This window comes from Equus caballus, chromosome 14, assembly GCF_041296265.1.
Source record: "Equus caballus isolate H_3958 breed thoroughbred chromosome 14, TB-T2T, whole genome shotgun sequence".
Lineage (NCBI taxonomy): Eukaryota > Metazoa > Chordata > Mammalia > Perissodactyla > Equidae > Equus > Equus caballus.
The window spans coordinates 104,536,118-104,551,847 of record NC_091697.1 but is presented as its reverse complement, the minus strand read 5'-3'; the positions used below and the strand labels follow the sequence as shown (position 1 = coordinate 104,551,847).

The following is a 15,730-nucleotide window of genomic DNA, read 5'->3' as shown; positions in this document are numbered from 1 at the left end:
AATTTAAACACTGCAGCATCTGTACCTAGTATGAATTATTATTATTTTTTTTTTTTAAAGATTTTATTTTTTCCTTTTTCCCCCCAAAGCCCCCCAGTACATAGTTGTATATTCTTCGTTGTGGGTCCTTCTAGTTGTGGCATGTGGGACGCTGCCTCAGCGTGGTCTGATGAGCAGTGCCATGTCCGCGCCCAGGATTCGAACCAACGAAACACTGGGCCGCCTGCAGCGGAGCGCGCGAACTTAACCACTCGGCCACGGGGCCAGCCCCCCTAGTATGAATTATTTTTATAGCAACCACTTTGCAGATGTGATGACAGATCTTTGATTCTCTTTAGGCGTGTTTAATGACATGCTTTATGACCAGACACTGCACCAGGGAATAAAATTCCTGATTTGTAGGAGGGTAACAACTTTAGAGTGCTGGGATTTTGTGGGGACAGGGCAGGTATCCCCTTTACCCTTCATCAGCTCCTATAAGACAACTATTTTTAGGAGAGAAAACATATCTTTAAATGAAAGCGTGAAGAAGGCTATTCTGAGTGCTGGATCCAATAGGCCTGGGGCCAAGGGGTGCACCAGGTGGACCCTGGAATGGGAGCGGGTCTGGAGGGCAGCCTGAGAAAGCTGTGCATAACATCATCCTGAGAAAACATGTGCTGTGCTGCAAAGCTACAACATCAAAATACCCTCCTTCAACACAACCTAGTCTTCAAGTGGACATTTCTTGCAAACACACAGTCACGAATTTCCCTGAAGGAGCTGTTATCTTCAAATGCATCAAGACATGAAAATTCAGTAGCTAGAAAAATTTATATGCTTTTTAAAATATCTTCCACAGACAGCACAGGGGAATGCTTTAAGGAAGAGATAGCATAGCACAGAGCACGTTGATCATTTTTAAGGTTTGTTCATGTTTTTCTGAACTTTTATCATTGGAGAAACAATCCATTATTCTGTGACATTTGGGGGGAGGGAGGTTGTCAAGAGGATATCCATTTGGGAACTCAATGAATTACCCACACATTTTGCAGTGGAGAGCTCACAATTTTGTATATAATATGTAAGCAATCTGGATTTATGATTTTTTAAATTTCACAATTTTATTTCCAATGTTGGGTTTACAGGCACTCCATCAGGGTATATTTTCCTTCTCATGGTAACAACATAATTTTAGTCTAAATAATTTCTTAATTTAGGTAATCCTTTTATAGAGAAGGATCCATGGAATGCAAATAAGCATGGTCCCTAATTTTCATGTTGCCTGATCCTCTTACAGCGCCACATGTGGCTGCAAGCTGCAAAGCCTTTCACCCAGCAAGACTCCGCTGGGCTTTCAGAGACCAACGGAGCAAGCGCAGGCTCACTGGGACACGGGAATCGTAACTTAGTGGAGAGAAGGGGGCCTTACAGGCCGGGGACTGGCTCTCTGTTCTTCTCTCCACAGTACCACGCACAGTGGCACAAACCAAGCCGGAGGGCTCCGGTTACAGCATCGCTCAGGGTGAACCTGTCCCCATCGGCTTCTCCGGGCAGGAAGCTGCCCCAGGTGTCTGATACCTCCTCTTTCTGGCACATGGACCTGTAATATTTATATTTATATCCACACACCCATCCATTCAATCATCCAGGCATATTTACACAAATAGAGCACACGGTGTGTGTGTGTGTGTGTGTGTGTGAATTCCAGCCACTGCAGCCCGCATGGGCGCTTCGCTTTGTGTCGCTTCGGGTCACTTATCACTCGGGCAGTGATGGCGGGGAAGGCACCTGTCTGGGCGGCCGCTCTCCATCCCGGAAGGGTTCCGTGGGTTCCAGGAGGGCCCAGCGACCTAGGGAAGCCCAGCCCCTCGCGGCGTCTAGGTGGCCGCGGGGAAGGTGGAGCTGAGGCGCGGTGAGAAGAGCGAGGGGCGGCAGCGGGAGGCCAGCGGAAGGCGTCGCCCTCCTCTGTGGCCCCGGGGTGGCCGCGCCAGCTTCGGGTGTGGCCCCGCGGGGCCAGGTTTCTCCTGAGCAGCCGAGCCTCGCGGCTTTGCCACCGGGAAGCTCAGGTTGAGGTCTCCAGCACGCCAAGGGGCGAAATGTTCCCAAAAATACAAACAAAATTCCCGTGGCCTTTTAAAAAAAATCGATAGTTTCCCTCAGAAGGGCTACTTCCAACGTCTGCTTGTTAGTCCGGCTGTCTGGTCCTTCCTGGCACTGGGGAGACCCAGACACCCGGCAAAGTTTCCTCCTGCTGCGCCCCAAGCTTCCCCTGGACTGGTGTGCCAGCGCGCGGGTGGAAGTCGCCCTAGCCCCGCCTGGTGCTCCCTGGAAGCCAGGTCAGAGGTAACAGCTCAGTCCCAGGCCCAGAGACAGGAGGAGGCAGGCACCAGCGGGACCCGCGTTCGGAATTTCTGTTGTCTCGCTGGACCAGACACGGGCGCGATCCCCAGGTGCGCAACGCAGAGTCACACTCAGTGACTCACTGAAGACTGGTGCCCCTTTCCTCCCCCCTGCGACAAACTCGGAGCCCTGCCTTCTCCAAAGGCACACGCCCCCTGGGGCCGGCCCTCCCCCGCATCCCGCCGCCGCAGCGCTGCGCGCCCGGACTTCCCCGGCCCGCCTGCCCGCCCCGCCCGAGTCGTGCGCGGCTCCCGCCTCCCCCGCGCGCCGTGGCTCCCGCCGCGCCGCCGCCCGGCACTGCAGCACCGCGGGAGGAGGCGCGGCGGAGGAGGGGCCGGAGGACCGCAGCGGGCAAGCCCCGAGCCACTTTCCCGCCCCTCCTCTCGCCGCCGACACGCTCCGAGGAGTCACCACTCTGCGCGCTGCAGGAGAGAGCGGCAGACGGAGGCGGCCCCGGGGAGCGAGCCGGAGCGACGCCCGCGCGGCAGCGGCGGCTGCGGCGCTGACACCCCCCGGGCAGGGGGTCCCCGGCGGCCGGAGCGGTGAGCGAGGGACCCCGGCAGCGGTGGCGGGATTTCCCGTCGCTGCTTAATTTCCCTCCCGGACCCGCGGCAGCCTGGGGAACTTCTGGCTGCCTGGTAGAAGCGCAACTTTGCCCCGCCCGCCGCGGGTGCCAGGAGCTGCCCAGCGGGGCGCCTTTGCTGGGGCAGGACCCAAGAAGTCCGGGTAGGGCAGATGGTTGCCCGGGGATAGGTCAGGGGGTGCGGGCGCACTTATTTTGCATTCCCGGTGGAGGCGGGTGGGCAGCAAGCTGGGAGTCGGGGGCAGCGCCCGCCTTCTGCCGGGACCTCCACGGTCCTTTGCTGCGTGGTTCGACGGGCAGGGGGAGGCTGATTCAAAACAAGCAGCCGCGACCCCCGGCCAGATGTCGGACCGGTACCCCCACCCCAGCCTAGGCTCAACTTTTCGGCGGGGATCCCTCTGCAGACGTGCGGGTGGTGGGAGAGCAGAGGCAGCCGCGGTGGGCGCTGCGGGCGCCGGAAAGAAACACGAGGAATTTAGAAACACTTCCACACAAATCCCCAGAGCCCTGTCTCGTGTCTACGTGAGAACAAGAGAAGGAGGAGAGCGGGGAGCCCGCGGCGCGGAGGCCGTCTCCAAGTGCCCGCGCCTCCTTCCACTACGCCTCCATTCAGCAAAAGGCCGCCGAGCGCGGACCGTGCGCCGGGCGCGGCGAAACGGACCGGCGGGCGCGAGGCTCCGGGGGCAGAGGGGCCATCACCGTAAGCAGACCGACTACCGGGGTAATTGCAGGTGGCGGTGGGGCTGTGGAGGCCGTCACCCAACCCTTTGGCCCTTTCTTTGGGTGAGCTCTTTCCCCTCCGCCTGGGTTCTAGAACTGGGAAGACTCTTCTCCAGCGTGTCGCGGGGACGGCCCCGGGCTGGGCCCTCGAGGACTGCGGAATATGGTGATGAACTTGCCATGGGCCAGTGGGCACCCGCCCGCAGATGCACAGCCCAGAGCTTCTCTGTGGGCGTACCAGGACCTCTGGCGCTCGGCGCGGGGACGGGGGTGTGGCTGAGTCACAGGCGCTGGAGGTGCCGCCTGGACGGCCCTAGCGGGGGGCGCTCGCGTCACCCGCTACGTGTGCGAGTGATGCAAATGCAGACCCACGAGGGGCGGGTGGGGGTGGGAGGTGCAGGGGAGGCGGGGGTGGGAGGTGCAGGGGAGGCAGCCGAGTCCCTGCCTGCGAGAGCGCGTGTGTGCGTCAAAGGCTCTGGGGATGATGGATGCCCGGCTGCGCACCCGGAGCAGACAGCCGCGACCTGGCGGGGTGGCGGGGGCGGGCGGCGGCGGTGGGGCGGCGAGGAAAGCCCGGCAGGCTGGGGCTGCGGGCGGCTCCGCAGTGCGCCGCAGTGCCGGGAAGGCGCCGCAGCCGCCGGGCGCTCCCCGGGGCACCTCAAGAGATGCGGCGTCTTTTAAGGCGCCAAGACAGGGATGCCCTGATGGTCTCCTTTCTCGCGGGACCTCCTTCCTGCGTTCTTAGCTGACTGACAGCGCGAGAAAGTTGTTTCGGTTTAATTCCGAGCCCTAGCCCTGGAGGAGAATTTGACGTTCTTCTCTTCGGCATTCCCTCATTTTCAGTGGCCAGTTTCAAAGGGCCTCGTGCTCAAGGCGGGTTTTCGCGTGAAAGCTCGGATGTGGAGGTTCCTGAGATCCTGTAGTGCTAACCCATTCCTTCACCATTCTTCAGGAGTTCTGCCGGGAGGCCCGGCCTCTAAGTGGGGCTTGAGAACGGCTTACGAAGCGGTCTGTCACATTCCTCTTTTATAACATAAAAATGTGCGTTAAAACAGTGCTACAAATGCATTCCCTGGTAGAAAATAAAAAGCCCAAACCAAGTTTCATTCTATTTATTTTATTTGTTTTTTAAAAAGACCCTGCTCTCTGGAAACCTGATAGCCAAGGGTTTCCTCCTGGCTTTACTGAATGAGCGCAAGTCTGCAGTCTGTCTGGCAAAAGGAATGAAAGAAGGGAAAGGGAGGCGAGGAAGGAAAGAGGAAAGCAGTTGCCACAGAGCCCTGAGACTGAGATCCTCGTCCCCAGGCCCCAAGGATTGTGTTCTTGTCACCTTGGGCAAGTGACCTACCCTCGTGGGTTCATCCTCCACATTTGAGAAATGTGAAAAGTAGCTCAGAGTACTCTCGTTACAAAGTTGTTCAGAGGACAAAAGAGATGGTCTCAGAGAGCTTTGGACATACAAATTCTCTATGAATGGAAAATATTATGAAACAAAGTCCTTTTAAGGGAAAAGGAAACAATTTTATCTTTTACAAAATTCTGGAGACTTCCCCCAGTACTGTTCCTTTAATGAAATTTGGCCTTCAACGTCAGAAAATGCAGACAATAGACTTTTCCTTACAGTCTAATATAAAATCAGATGCCATTAGCTGCTGACTGTCTGTAGGAAAAAAAAAAAGCTCTGGATTACATCTGAGTGTTTTTAGTGATGTAGTAAAGAAATCAAATTCATTTTTCAGGACCCAATGACAGTAAAAGTAGTTTCTTTGGTCTGAGCAGCAGACGAGCCTAGGAGCTTTTAGCTAAAATCCTACTCATTATTAACCCCATCCTGCTCCTTAAGTGTGGAAGGTACCTCGGAGAGCAGGATGCAGTTGCCATCAAGGAGATTATCGCAAAGGCATCATAATGTGCAGTATATCACATGACCGCGAGTACCAGAAAATCCATTTCCTGTAATTGGGGATGTTAGCTCTTACTCTGAGGTGGACTTGTTGATGGTATATTTCGTGAATAAAAAAATCTAATTCGCCAAAATGCCTTCCTAACCAGCTCACTCTGTTGTTTTTCGCATTACTGATGCACCATGATAGAGTTCTGTGAACAGTGAAAGTTAAAATGCCCTTTTTATTCTCTGCGCTGGATCAGGAGAAAAGCCACGATTCCCCAGTGCTTCTTGTTTGCGTGTTGCTGAGGTTTCTGTCTGACGCAGGGTTGACAACATGCGTGTCATTGCCCATTTGACACAAACTCATCATTTAGATGAAGTCTGGCTGTAAACCTGGGAGAGACAGCCCCTAGCTATGCGCAGTTTTGGTACAACATTGCAAACTTATTTTTGTTTGTGCTTTGCTTTTTCAATTGCAGCCCCTTGGGTAGCCAGTGTAAAAAGCTACAGTGGATTGAATTTGGAGCTTCTTTCTTTATTTGACACAGCTGAAACAACAATGGGGTTTGAAGTCACTGTTTTAATTCTTGCTGGAACTATGTCTTAAGGGGGTATAAAGACACCATTTAGTTTTATCACAAACACCCCCTTGTAATTAGGGACAGTCAGTAGTAGTTGCATATCATGATGGCTTCCCCTATTGGGAAGAATTGAAGAAAGTGAAATAAATGGAGAGGGGTGGATTGGATGCTTTGGTCCTTTCTGGTTCTACTCTTTCCCTCCATGAAATACAGAAATATATGATGAGTTATATTTCAAATTTGAACTTTGCTTATCAGTAGAATATAAGAAGTGTTTTTGATTAATATGTTGAAATTTTACATGGAGCTGTGGACTCTGTTTTTGTAAATGGTCTATTAGATTTTGTATTATGCCATTGATAGTATATATGAAGAGATTTTTAAATGACCAAATTTGAAAAATAATAATCTCAGCTTAATGTAAAGCAGATATTCAAATTGATTAATATGACAACATGTTTTCTGTTGACCACCGAATGCACGCCGTGCTTGCTCTATCTTTTCCCCTGGGCAGTATGTGATACAAATGGGTAAGACCGAACACTAAGAACTATATTGATGGCTTCAGTCTTCTCACAGCGCTTGGGCCCTCTTACAATTCAAGAGCACAGCGAGATTTATGACAAATGAGGCCAAGTGCTTTCTCTTGTCATTTGCCACTATTTGAAAATCCTGTGAACTAGAATCCTGAAATAGCCAAATAGACCAGTGGTTCTCAGATACTTGGGTGTGTCATACTTTCCTGGGGAGCTTGTTCAAATGGAGATTCTGAGCCCTGTCCTAGACATTGTAAGTGAGAGGTTCAGAAGGTGGGCCCAGAATATGCCAACCCAGAATATGGGTTGGATGTCATCGTTAGGGGACCACACTTGCAGGAGCCCTTGAACTGGCACTAGGTAGTGAGGCAGGGATCCAGAACATGTGGACTTTCGAAGCTGTGTTGTTCTCTTTAATGTTTATTGAGTATCTACTCGAAGCCCTTGGAGAAATCACATTCTTGCTGGCAAGACAGACTTAAAGATGACTAACTTCTTTGGTAAGAGTCAGAGGTGGAGTGAGGGAGGAGGTGGTGGGAAAGGACTCTGGAGACAGTTATGTCGATGGTTTCAAAAAAAGAAGGGCATAGGCAGAAGGAGCATCATATATGACCAATCGGTCTAGAGGGATAAAGGCTGGAGACCTTAACTTTCAAGGCCTTCATGGCTCTGGATGCTCTGGTCCCTGCTCACTTCTGCCACCTCATTTTGCATAACCCCCAAACCTCTCCCATCTTAGCAGCCTTCAAGCATCAGTCTCCTTCTGCTAAGGCAGGCTCATCACCTGCACCAACCTGCCTTCACCAAGTTAACTCCTTATGACCTTCAGATTTCAGTCCAGCCCTCCCTCCCTGTGGAAGCCCCCAGACCTCTCTTGTGAGGTTAACGTTCCCTCTCCTGTCACGATGTACTTTTCCTTATAAATAAGGTTATCAGAGAAAAGCAGGATGCTCAGTTAAATTTAAATTCAGATTAACAACAAAACATTGTTAAATATAAATGTCTCTAATATTGCGTGGGATATACTTACATTAAAACATTATTTGTTGTTTATTTGAAATTTAAATCTATCTGGGCATCCTGTATTTCTATTTGCTAAATCTGGCAACTCTGTTTATAAAGCTCATTAATTTTACAATTTCCTGTTTTTAAAAAATGAGATTTTCTCCTGACGAAACTGTAAACTCCAGGAGGCCAAGGACACGATTCGGGGTAGGTTGTTGTTAGTCTCTTTCTCTCCCTAGTGTCTAAAGTAGTATCTGGGGCGTAGTGGGAGCACCGTAAACATTACCAGATGAATTAATGAGTCGTTACACCATGGATGAGTTTCCTAACCTCTTGGGGCCTTAATTTCTTCAGCTGTGAGAAGATGCTTTTTATATCTGTTTTTCAGGATTGTGTGCAAAGATTAAATAGGGAAAATACACCTAAAGCTCCAAGCATGTTGCTTTGTAGGCACTGTACTTTAAAAGACGTCCTTTCTCTTCTCTCAATGTTTGTCTTGTAAAATGAAAGGATTCCTTCTGAATGTATAGTATGAGGGCAAGCATAAGAATGGCCCTTGGAATTATGGGAACATCACTTCTTAACTATAAACACACATAAGCACGAAAATGGAATAAAGAAAAAATGGCATGCTACTTCCTTTTTATTATAATGCAAGCCTATAAGCAGTCAAGTGCTTCCTGAATATTTACCAACTGCAAAGTACTCTGGAGATTCAGCTATGCGGTTACAAAGGTCCTGGCCTAAGGAGTTCCCATTTGTGGAATGGCAACACCTAGAACTGGCTTCATGGGCCTTTGACCTGTGCAGTCACACAGGGCCTCACATTTAGAAGGACCCTGTGTTTGGTTTATGCTCTGCCCTTGCCTCTTGAAATTCTTTGAACAAGGGGCCCCACGTTTTCCTTTTGTATTGGGCCCTGCTACTTGTGTCGCTGGTCCTCTTAACCTGTGCATATCTGTATATAGCACGTGCATCGGGAGCATTATAGTCTTCGTAATGGACCCTGAGCCTCTCATTACTCAGGGAACTTGTGATTTTCCCCAGATACATGGCTTAGAGTTGATTGAACCAAGTTCAGTGTCTTTTCCAGTATGCCATGACTCTCTTCACCTGATCACACCCGCCCAGTGTGCCCAGACCTTTGAGTGAGCCTCATCTTTGAAAGGACGAGGTCTAGGTCTGCTAGTCTTCGGTCACCTCCGTGGCCCTTCCCTCCCATCATTGCTCCTGCGGTTGCTGAACCACTGGATCTTGACACTCCAGGTCTGCCTTTGTAGGAATATCAGGAACACCGGCAGTTGTTATAGATGCCGTCTCTTCCCATATTCAGGTTTTAGAGTCTGCAGATTCACACAAGATAAATAGCGATCTTGGAGGGTTGAAATTTTTCTAAGAGAAGTTTCTGAGATGTTTGTCCTTTGCTTTAAATGGTTCAGCTGACTCATGCGGCACAGGAGCCTCTGCAGCAGAGAGCCGCCATGCATTTTGGCAGTGGGTAGAGAAGGTGACCCGGTTTGTCATTTCAAGCTCTGACTAGCCTGTTTTAAAATATACTCTTTTTTTTAAAAAAAAAGATTTTATTTTTCCTTTTTCTCCCCAAAGTCCCCCAGTACATAGTTGTGTATTTTTAGTTGTGGATCCTTCTAGTTGTGGCATGTGGGACGCCACCTCTGCATGACCTGATGAGCCGTGCCATGTCCGCGCCCAGCATCCGAACCAGCGAAACCCTGGGCCACCAAAGCGGAGTGCGCGAACTTAACCCCTTGGCCACGGGGCTGGCCCCTAAAATATGCTCATTCTAACATTACTTTTTAGTAGTTCCAAGCATGCCATTTTTTCTTTATTCCATGTTCGTGCTTATGTGTGTTTATATTTAAGAAGTGATGTTCCTATAATTCCAGGGGCCATTCTCATGCTTGCCCTCATACTATTATTATTTTCAACATGTGACAGCATGCTCCAGTTAATGTGCATTAAACACATTAGGAGCTGCATTGAACACAAGAGTAATTTAATTATAAAGATTATTATTTTATTTATTTATAAAGATTGGCACCTGAGCTAACAACTGTTGCCAATCTTCTTCTTTTTTTTTCTTCTTCTCCCTAAAGCCCCTGAGTACATAGTTGTATGTTCTAGTTGTGAGATGCCTCTGGTTGTGGCATGTGGGATACCGCCTCAGCGTGGCCTAACCTAGCGGTGCAATGTCTGCGCCCAGGATCCAAACCAGTGAAACCCCGGGCCGCCGAAGCAGAGCATGCAAACTCAACCACTTGGCCACAGGGCCAGCCCAGATTATTATTTTTTTAAGTGTTCAATTCAGTCTGCAGCCTGGGTTTCTTATTGGTCACATCAAAGTGGAGGTAGAAATACAGACCCATAGTAGTATCCACAATCTCTTGTTCTAGTCCTACCCCAATTGTGGATTCCCAGCTTTCTTCAAAGATTCATTACTATTTCTTTGAGGAAATAGTGACTCCTCACAGTTTCTTTCTCAGGGCTCACTCCTGCGGTCCTTGCTCCCAGTTCCCTGGAGCAACATCGCTACCATGTTGCCGCACCTGCCTCCGCTGCCCGGAACGCCCTGGCTCTAGCACTGTAGAAGCTGCGGAGGCTGCATGTGCTCTGAATGTCCCTGGAGACTTTAGAAATTGTGTGAATGCTTGGGGGCTGGTGAGAGGACGCTTCAGGTGACACGGTGTCCTGTGTTCACAATCACTTGTCCCCCAGCACCAGCCCATTGTCGGAGGACTATAGTCCTCAAGTTTCCTTTTGCTTGGGCTGAGCGCTTTCCGTTGAGACTTCTCAGTCCCTCCCTTCCAGACATGCTCGGAGGTATCAGAATATTTAGAGAAATCATCAGAATTTTGTACAGGATGTTCACGGCATCATTCTTTGCAGTAGTGAAAAATTGGAAAAACTTGAATGGCCACAAGAGAATGATCAGATCAATTATGGTTCAAATAAATAATGAAATACTGCATAGCCATTGAATAAGGTAGACCTATATGTACTAACATGGAAATATTTTGAAGATATGTTATTATTTTAAATGTAAAAACCCCTACAATAAATGTAGGGATTTATTGACCTGAACATTTAAAAAAAATTTGGATACATTAAGAAGTCTGGAAGGATAAAGACCAAACGATTGTCTTTTGGGAATTAGATGGAGAGGACCTTACACTTTCTACTTTATATATTTCTGAATTGTTTGAGTTTTCAACAATAAGCGCATACTACTTTTGTAATTAAGGCATCTGTAAAGGTGGTAAAAATTAATTTCGAGATGCCCCTCTGATGCCATTTCTCAAATATATCTAAATATTAATGTTTTAGTGGCTAAAAAGCAGTGTCAGTTTTTCCCGTGGATACTTTCCAGTCCATAATATAGGTAAGGTAATCAAAGTTGTGAGAACATAAATTATTTTGGTGCTCAATGAAGCTATTTTCATTTTGAATGTAAAAAGGAACCCACCTGTAAACATTCAACACCATGGCCCTTGAGGACTGACGTAGGTTTTTAAAACTGAGAACCTCTCCCTTCCCCTACCCCCATTCTCAATAAATCTTACGTGTCAAATAGCTGTCAAAAGCCCATGCTTGGAATACTTTAGGGACATTTTTCATTTTACTAGGACTATGTATTTGATGGAATTGGAGATCGACAATTTTTCATCTTCTCTTCTCATGCGCCTGAGTGTCCTCGCTCCCATCATTTATCCTCCTCACAACTCCCATCATGTGCTCATTTGTCTACGGGAAAGGCTCCTGCCTGCCCTTCAAGCCTCAGCTTGCAATTTCATGACCCTCCACAGCAGGATTCAGGCCCTGTCTCTGTTTCTCTCAGTCCCCTTGCAGCCGCCACTGTAGGGGCGCTTCTTCCACATTGTCATCCTGACCTCTCTATACGGGTTTTCCTGCTAGTTTTCTGAGCCCCTTGAACTTCAAGGGAAGAGGCCTGGTCATTGAGACCCTTGTAACTCTCAGTGCTGGACACACAGGGGCTGTAAATATTTTAAGTGATTTTTAAACCTTTTTAATTGAAGGATAACATACAAAGATAAAAGTGCACATGTTAAAAGAGTATAGCTGAATTGATTTTCGCAAACTGAACACATCTCTTGAACCAACACCCGGATCATGAAGGAGATTATTCCCAGTGCCCAGAAGCCCCTTGCATGTCCCTTTCAGTCATAACCCGCTTCCACCATCCTGCCTCCAGTCCTCTGCCTCACAAAGCCCTCCCTGTCCCGCTCAGATGCCCATTGTTCATGCCTCAGTCTGGGAAACTGCTTGGCAGAGTCTTACCACTGCTGATGGATGTGAGGATGTCACGACTATGCCCAGGATGCTGTCTCTAGAGGCCCAAACTCCCAGTCCACAGATGCCAGAGGCAGAGAAAACGGTCCACAATTTGTTTGGCCCTCCTCTGGCTGCAGGACAGCTCTGCTCTTGACCCTGAGTCCCTCATGAGCAATTCTGTCATTTGACCTCCACTTTGACCAAATTGGATGTCTCCTTCAGTTTCTAACTTGCTAAGATTTCCGATGGGTGTGTATAGAATTTCATCTAATGCTTTTAAGCCTCTGATTAATTACAAAATCATTTCTTTTTAACAGATAAAGGCTCCAGAGTTTCTATTTCTTCTCGTGTCAGTTTTGATAAAGCTACATTTTAAAAAAAGAAGTTTGTCAATTTTATCCAGTTTGCCAAATTTATTGCATGGTTGCTTATAATCACTGCTTTGTGTTTATTTTGTGAACTCTGTGATTCTTGTATCTAATTGTATTTTCTTCATTGCTTTGGCTATTTAGAAGCTCAGTCAATTTTTTGTATAGATTCTAGAACTTTACAGCGTCATGTAGTGTTATCAGAAGATCTTTAAAAATATATATGAATTATTTAAAATATATTCCTATCTCATTTGAACATGAAATCATTGCCTCAGGTTGTATGCATGTTTTAAAAGACTCATTATTTCTTTTAGTTATCATTGAATAACAACCCTAAAAATATCAGAACATTAGTAACTAGATAGAATGACAGATATTTAATTAATTTTAAGAATATCTAAATGATAGAAGCCAGGTTTGTAGAAGATACCAATTCCTTTGAAGGCAAAAATATTGATAAGAATGAAATACTCATGGGCTTGCTATGAGTCTACTGGTTATTTGATGCTATATGTGTTTATAATTCGAAAGGGTAAATGAACCATGATTTGAATTTTGATGACAAAGGTTTTATTTTGTGACAACCTTGGGCCTTATTCGGTCCTTATCACATCTCTGCCTGCCTTTACACAAATCTGGCAGGCTATGGCAGACTTCGCATATCTCTGTCCGTCCAGGTGATTGTAGGGGAGTGAGCTCCTGAGGTACACATTGCTCTGCTTTGTCGTGAGTTCTGGAACAGCTGGTGACTCAGCATTGTGTGTTTATGTCCCGCTTCCCTTGGATCCCACCCATTCCTTCTTTTTCCTAATATCCATCTATTCTGTGTCCACCATCGTGAATTTCTCATTGACTTTTCTGTTCCTCCTTCAGCTGTGCTTGCCTCCCCTGTGCTGGGTGGGCAAGCATTTGTCAGACATTTGTTGCTACATCGTGTCTGCCTAACCAGCCGCTCCAAAAGTTAGTAAGTTAAAGCAACAGCCATTTATTTTCGTCCGTGCCTCTATGGGTTGGCTGGGGGCTGGCTGATGTAGGTTGAGATTTACCAAGTTTTCTCCAAGTTGCAGGTAAGGTTTAGGTTTTTAATCCTATTTGCAATAATTGACTCCTCAGTTCATATTTTTGGCATGGAGATGGCAGAAGGACAAGGTGGCTGAGTGGGAAAATGTGATGCCTCTTAAGCCAGGCTCAGAGCTGGTGTACTGTCACTTCAGCCCACATTCCGTTGCCCAAAGACAGCTAATGCACAGGACAGCTCCACATAACAAGCCTTGCCTCACAAAGTGCACAGCTTTCCAGTGTCCTGTCACATATCCACCTAGGGGAAAATTTTGTTTCTAATAATTTAAGCCTAGAACTTTTTCTGTTTTATATGTAAACAAGTATTTTTTGTATATGGTGTATTTTCCCGTAGTGAAACTTCTTAGAAATCAAAGGAAGATTGTATTTTGTTTAAACTCTTACCAAGAGTTGTTCATCGTTTCCAAAACTCACATCACGGTGGTAACAGCCACTTGTTGTGATATTTATGTTGCTAATAAGCTCACCTGTGTTTGTGTACACTGGCGGTGGTTGCGTTCCTGGTGGGTCTGCGTTCAGAAGCAAGCGTCTCATGTCTTCACCGTGTATTCTAGACTTGTTACACTGGCACATTTACATATTTAAAGAACATAATTTGTTATTATTTCTTCTATTTCTCCTTATTGTTGTTAGGGTATTATATAGATATTTTAAATTTCTGTGTGCGGGTGGGATATTTTATCTATGAAAAGTATTTAATAATGCTTTGCAAAATATGCGTTATTAATAGGTGTACTGGACTGCTCTAAATTCTCTAGCCTTCAGCACCTGGCATAGGAAGCTGATTTACATTTGGGGTGGGAAGCGGCATGTTGTAACACAGGGAGCTCTTCCGTCTTAGCATTGTGTTGGAAGGGACCATGCTCTTTCTGTAAGGACAGCCACATTCCTCTCTCTCTGGCAGTGGTTGTGGAGTGGGGTGGGGTATGATGTGGACCAGCTCACAGGGATGTCTGTGGAGAACACACGAGCCTTTCCCGTGGTTCTACTTCAGAGGCTCGCCCTAAACGAGATCAGTCTGGGGACTAGGGCTGTGAGGGCGCTGAGCTGTTACTGTGCTGCTCTAATCTGCTTAGTGATGGGTGAGAACAGGGAAGCGAAGAGGAGAGAAGAAACAAACAGATGTGTTCCAAGATGGCTGCTCCAACAACAGTGGGAGGTGCCCAGGAGGAATCTGGTGGTTTCTCTCTAACCCTGTTTTTAAAATCCTGTTATTCTCTGAGGTCACTGACAGACAGCGATTCCTGTGTGATTCCCCTGCCAGTGTCTTCTGTGTGCGAGAGTGGGAGCTCTCTGAATTGCTTCCAGAAGAGACCGACAAAAGAGGGAGTGAAAGCCTGGTGATTATCCTGGTCCATAGTTCAAGGAGGTGAATATTTTCCTGTCAACTGAAACTGACGTAAGGGTAGTTTAGAAGGAATAAATCAGAAGACATTGAGAGAGTGACCCAGGACTGAGTAATATATGCCACTCTGTGTGCCATTTCATCTAAAGTGGAGTCTCGATAAGGGCATCCTACCCTTTATCTGTGGTTTGCAGGGGACGTCGTCGCTGGGGCAGAGCTCGCCTTGTTTATTGATAAATACATTACAGCTAATTGTTTTCCCAAACATTCATTCCTGTGAATCTGAATGTGTAATGATTGCGCCTGCCTTTTGGGATACAAATGTGTGTGTGCAAGAGGGTTTGATTATATTTAAAGGCAGTGAATGAAAAAAAAAAATCCAAACCTATAAAGGTTTCTACTTCCCAGCAAGCCCGAGGAGGAGAGCCGGTGATTAACATAACTGAATGTGAGCCTGAGGCACCCAGGCCATCTTGTACCTGCAGCTTTACTTTGTACCAGGAGAATGACATGATTCTCCTTAAGGGCTGGCGCCAACCAAACCTACTGGCCGCGGCTGGTTTGGACACATTTGAGCTCCACCTAAATCCCTCACTGATGGGCCTGAGCCTAGATTAAAGGGATATTTAGCGATGGATAACTAGTTCATTTCCTCCCAACTTTTTGGCATAAGGCACTCCCTGATTCTTACCATATGACACAGTTGTTGTGTTGATTACCACATCAAACGTTCGCTGTAACATCATATTCCGTTTAATAAAGCTCCTAAATAGATGGAAAATAACAGTTCGTACTATATCCGATTGCTGGCTTAGAAGTTTTTTTTTCTCTTACTAGATGATTTTGAAATTAGGTACTGCCTAGTTTAAAAAATCAGATCATGAACTATCTTTGCCTAAGATTGAAATGCACTAATGTGTGTCCCTGAGCT

The 15,730-nt window shown here is 47.2% G+C and overlaps 1 protein-coding gene across 4 annotated transcripts in view; it reads left to right on the top strand.

The window, feature by feature from the left end:
- The first annotated feature begins 2,635 nt into the window (after window positions 1-2,635).
- The window catches only part of SV2C (synaptic vesicle glycoprotein 2C), a 206,287-nt gene continuing 193,192 nt past the window's right edge, over window positions 2,636-15,730 (top strand). Inside the window, exons 1-2 of one of the 4 annotated variants that reach the window (XM_070233384.1) lie at window positions 2,824-2,924; window positions 3,469-3,665. The gene's annotated coding sequence lies outside the window, so the exon portion shown is untranslated. Of the gene's footprint in view, window positions 3,109-3,468; window positions 3,749-15,730 lie in introns of those variants that run through there. The other 3 variants (XM_023618157.2, XM_070233385.1, XM_070233387.1) reach the window with 3 other exon arrangements.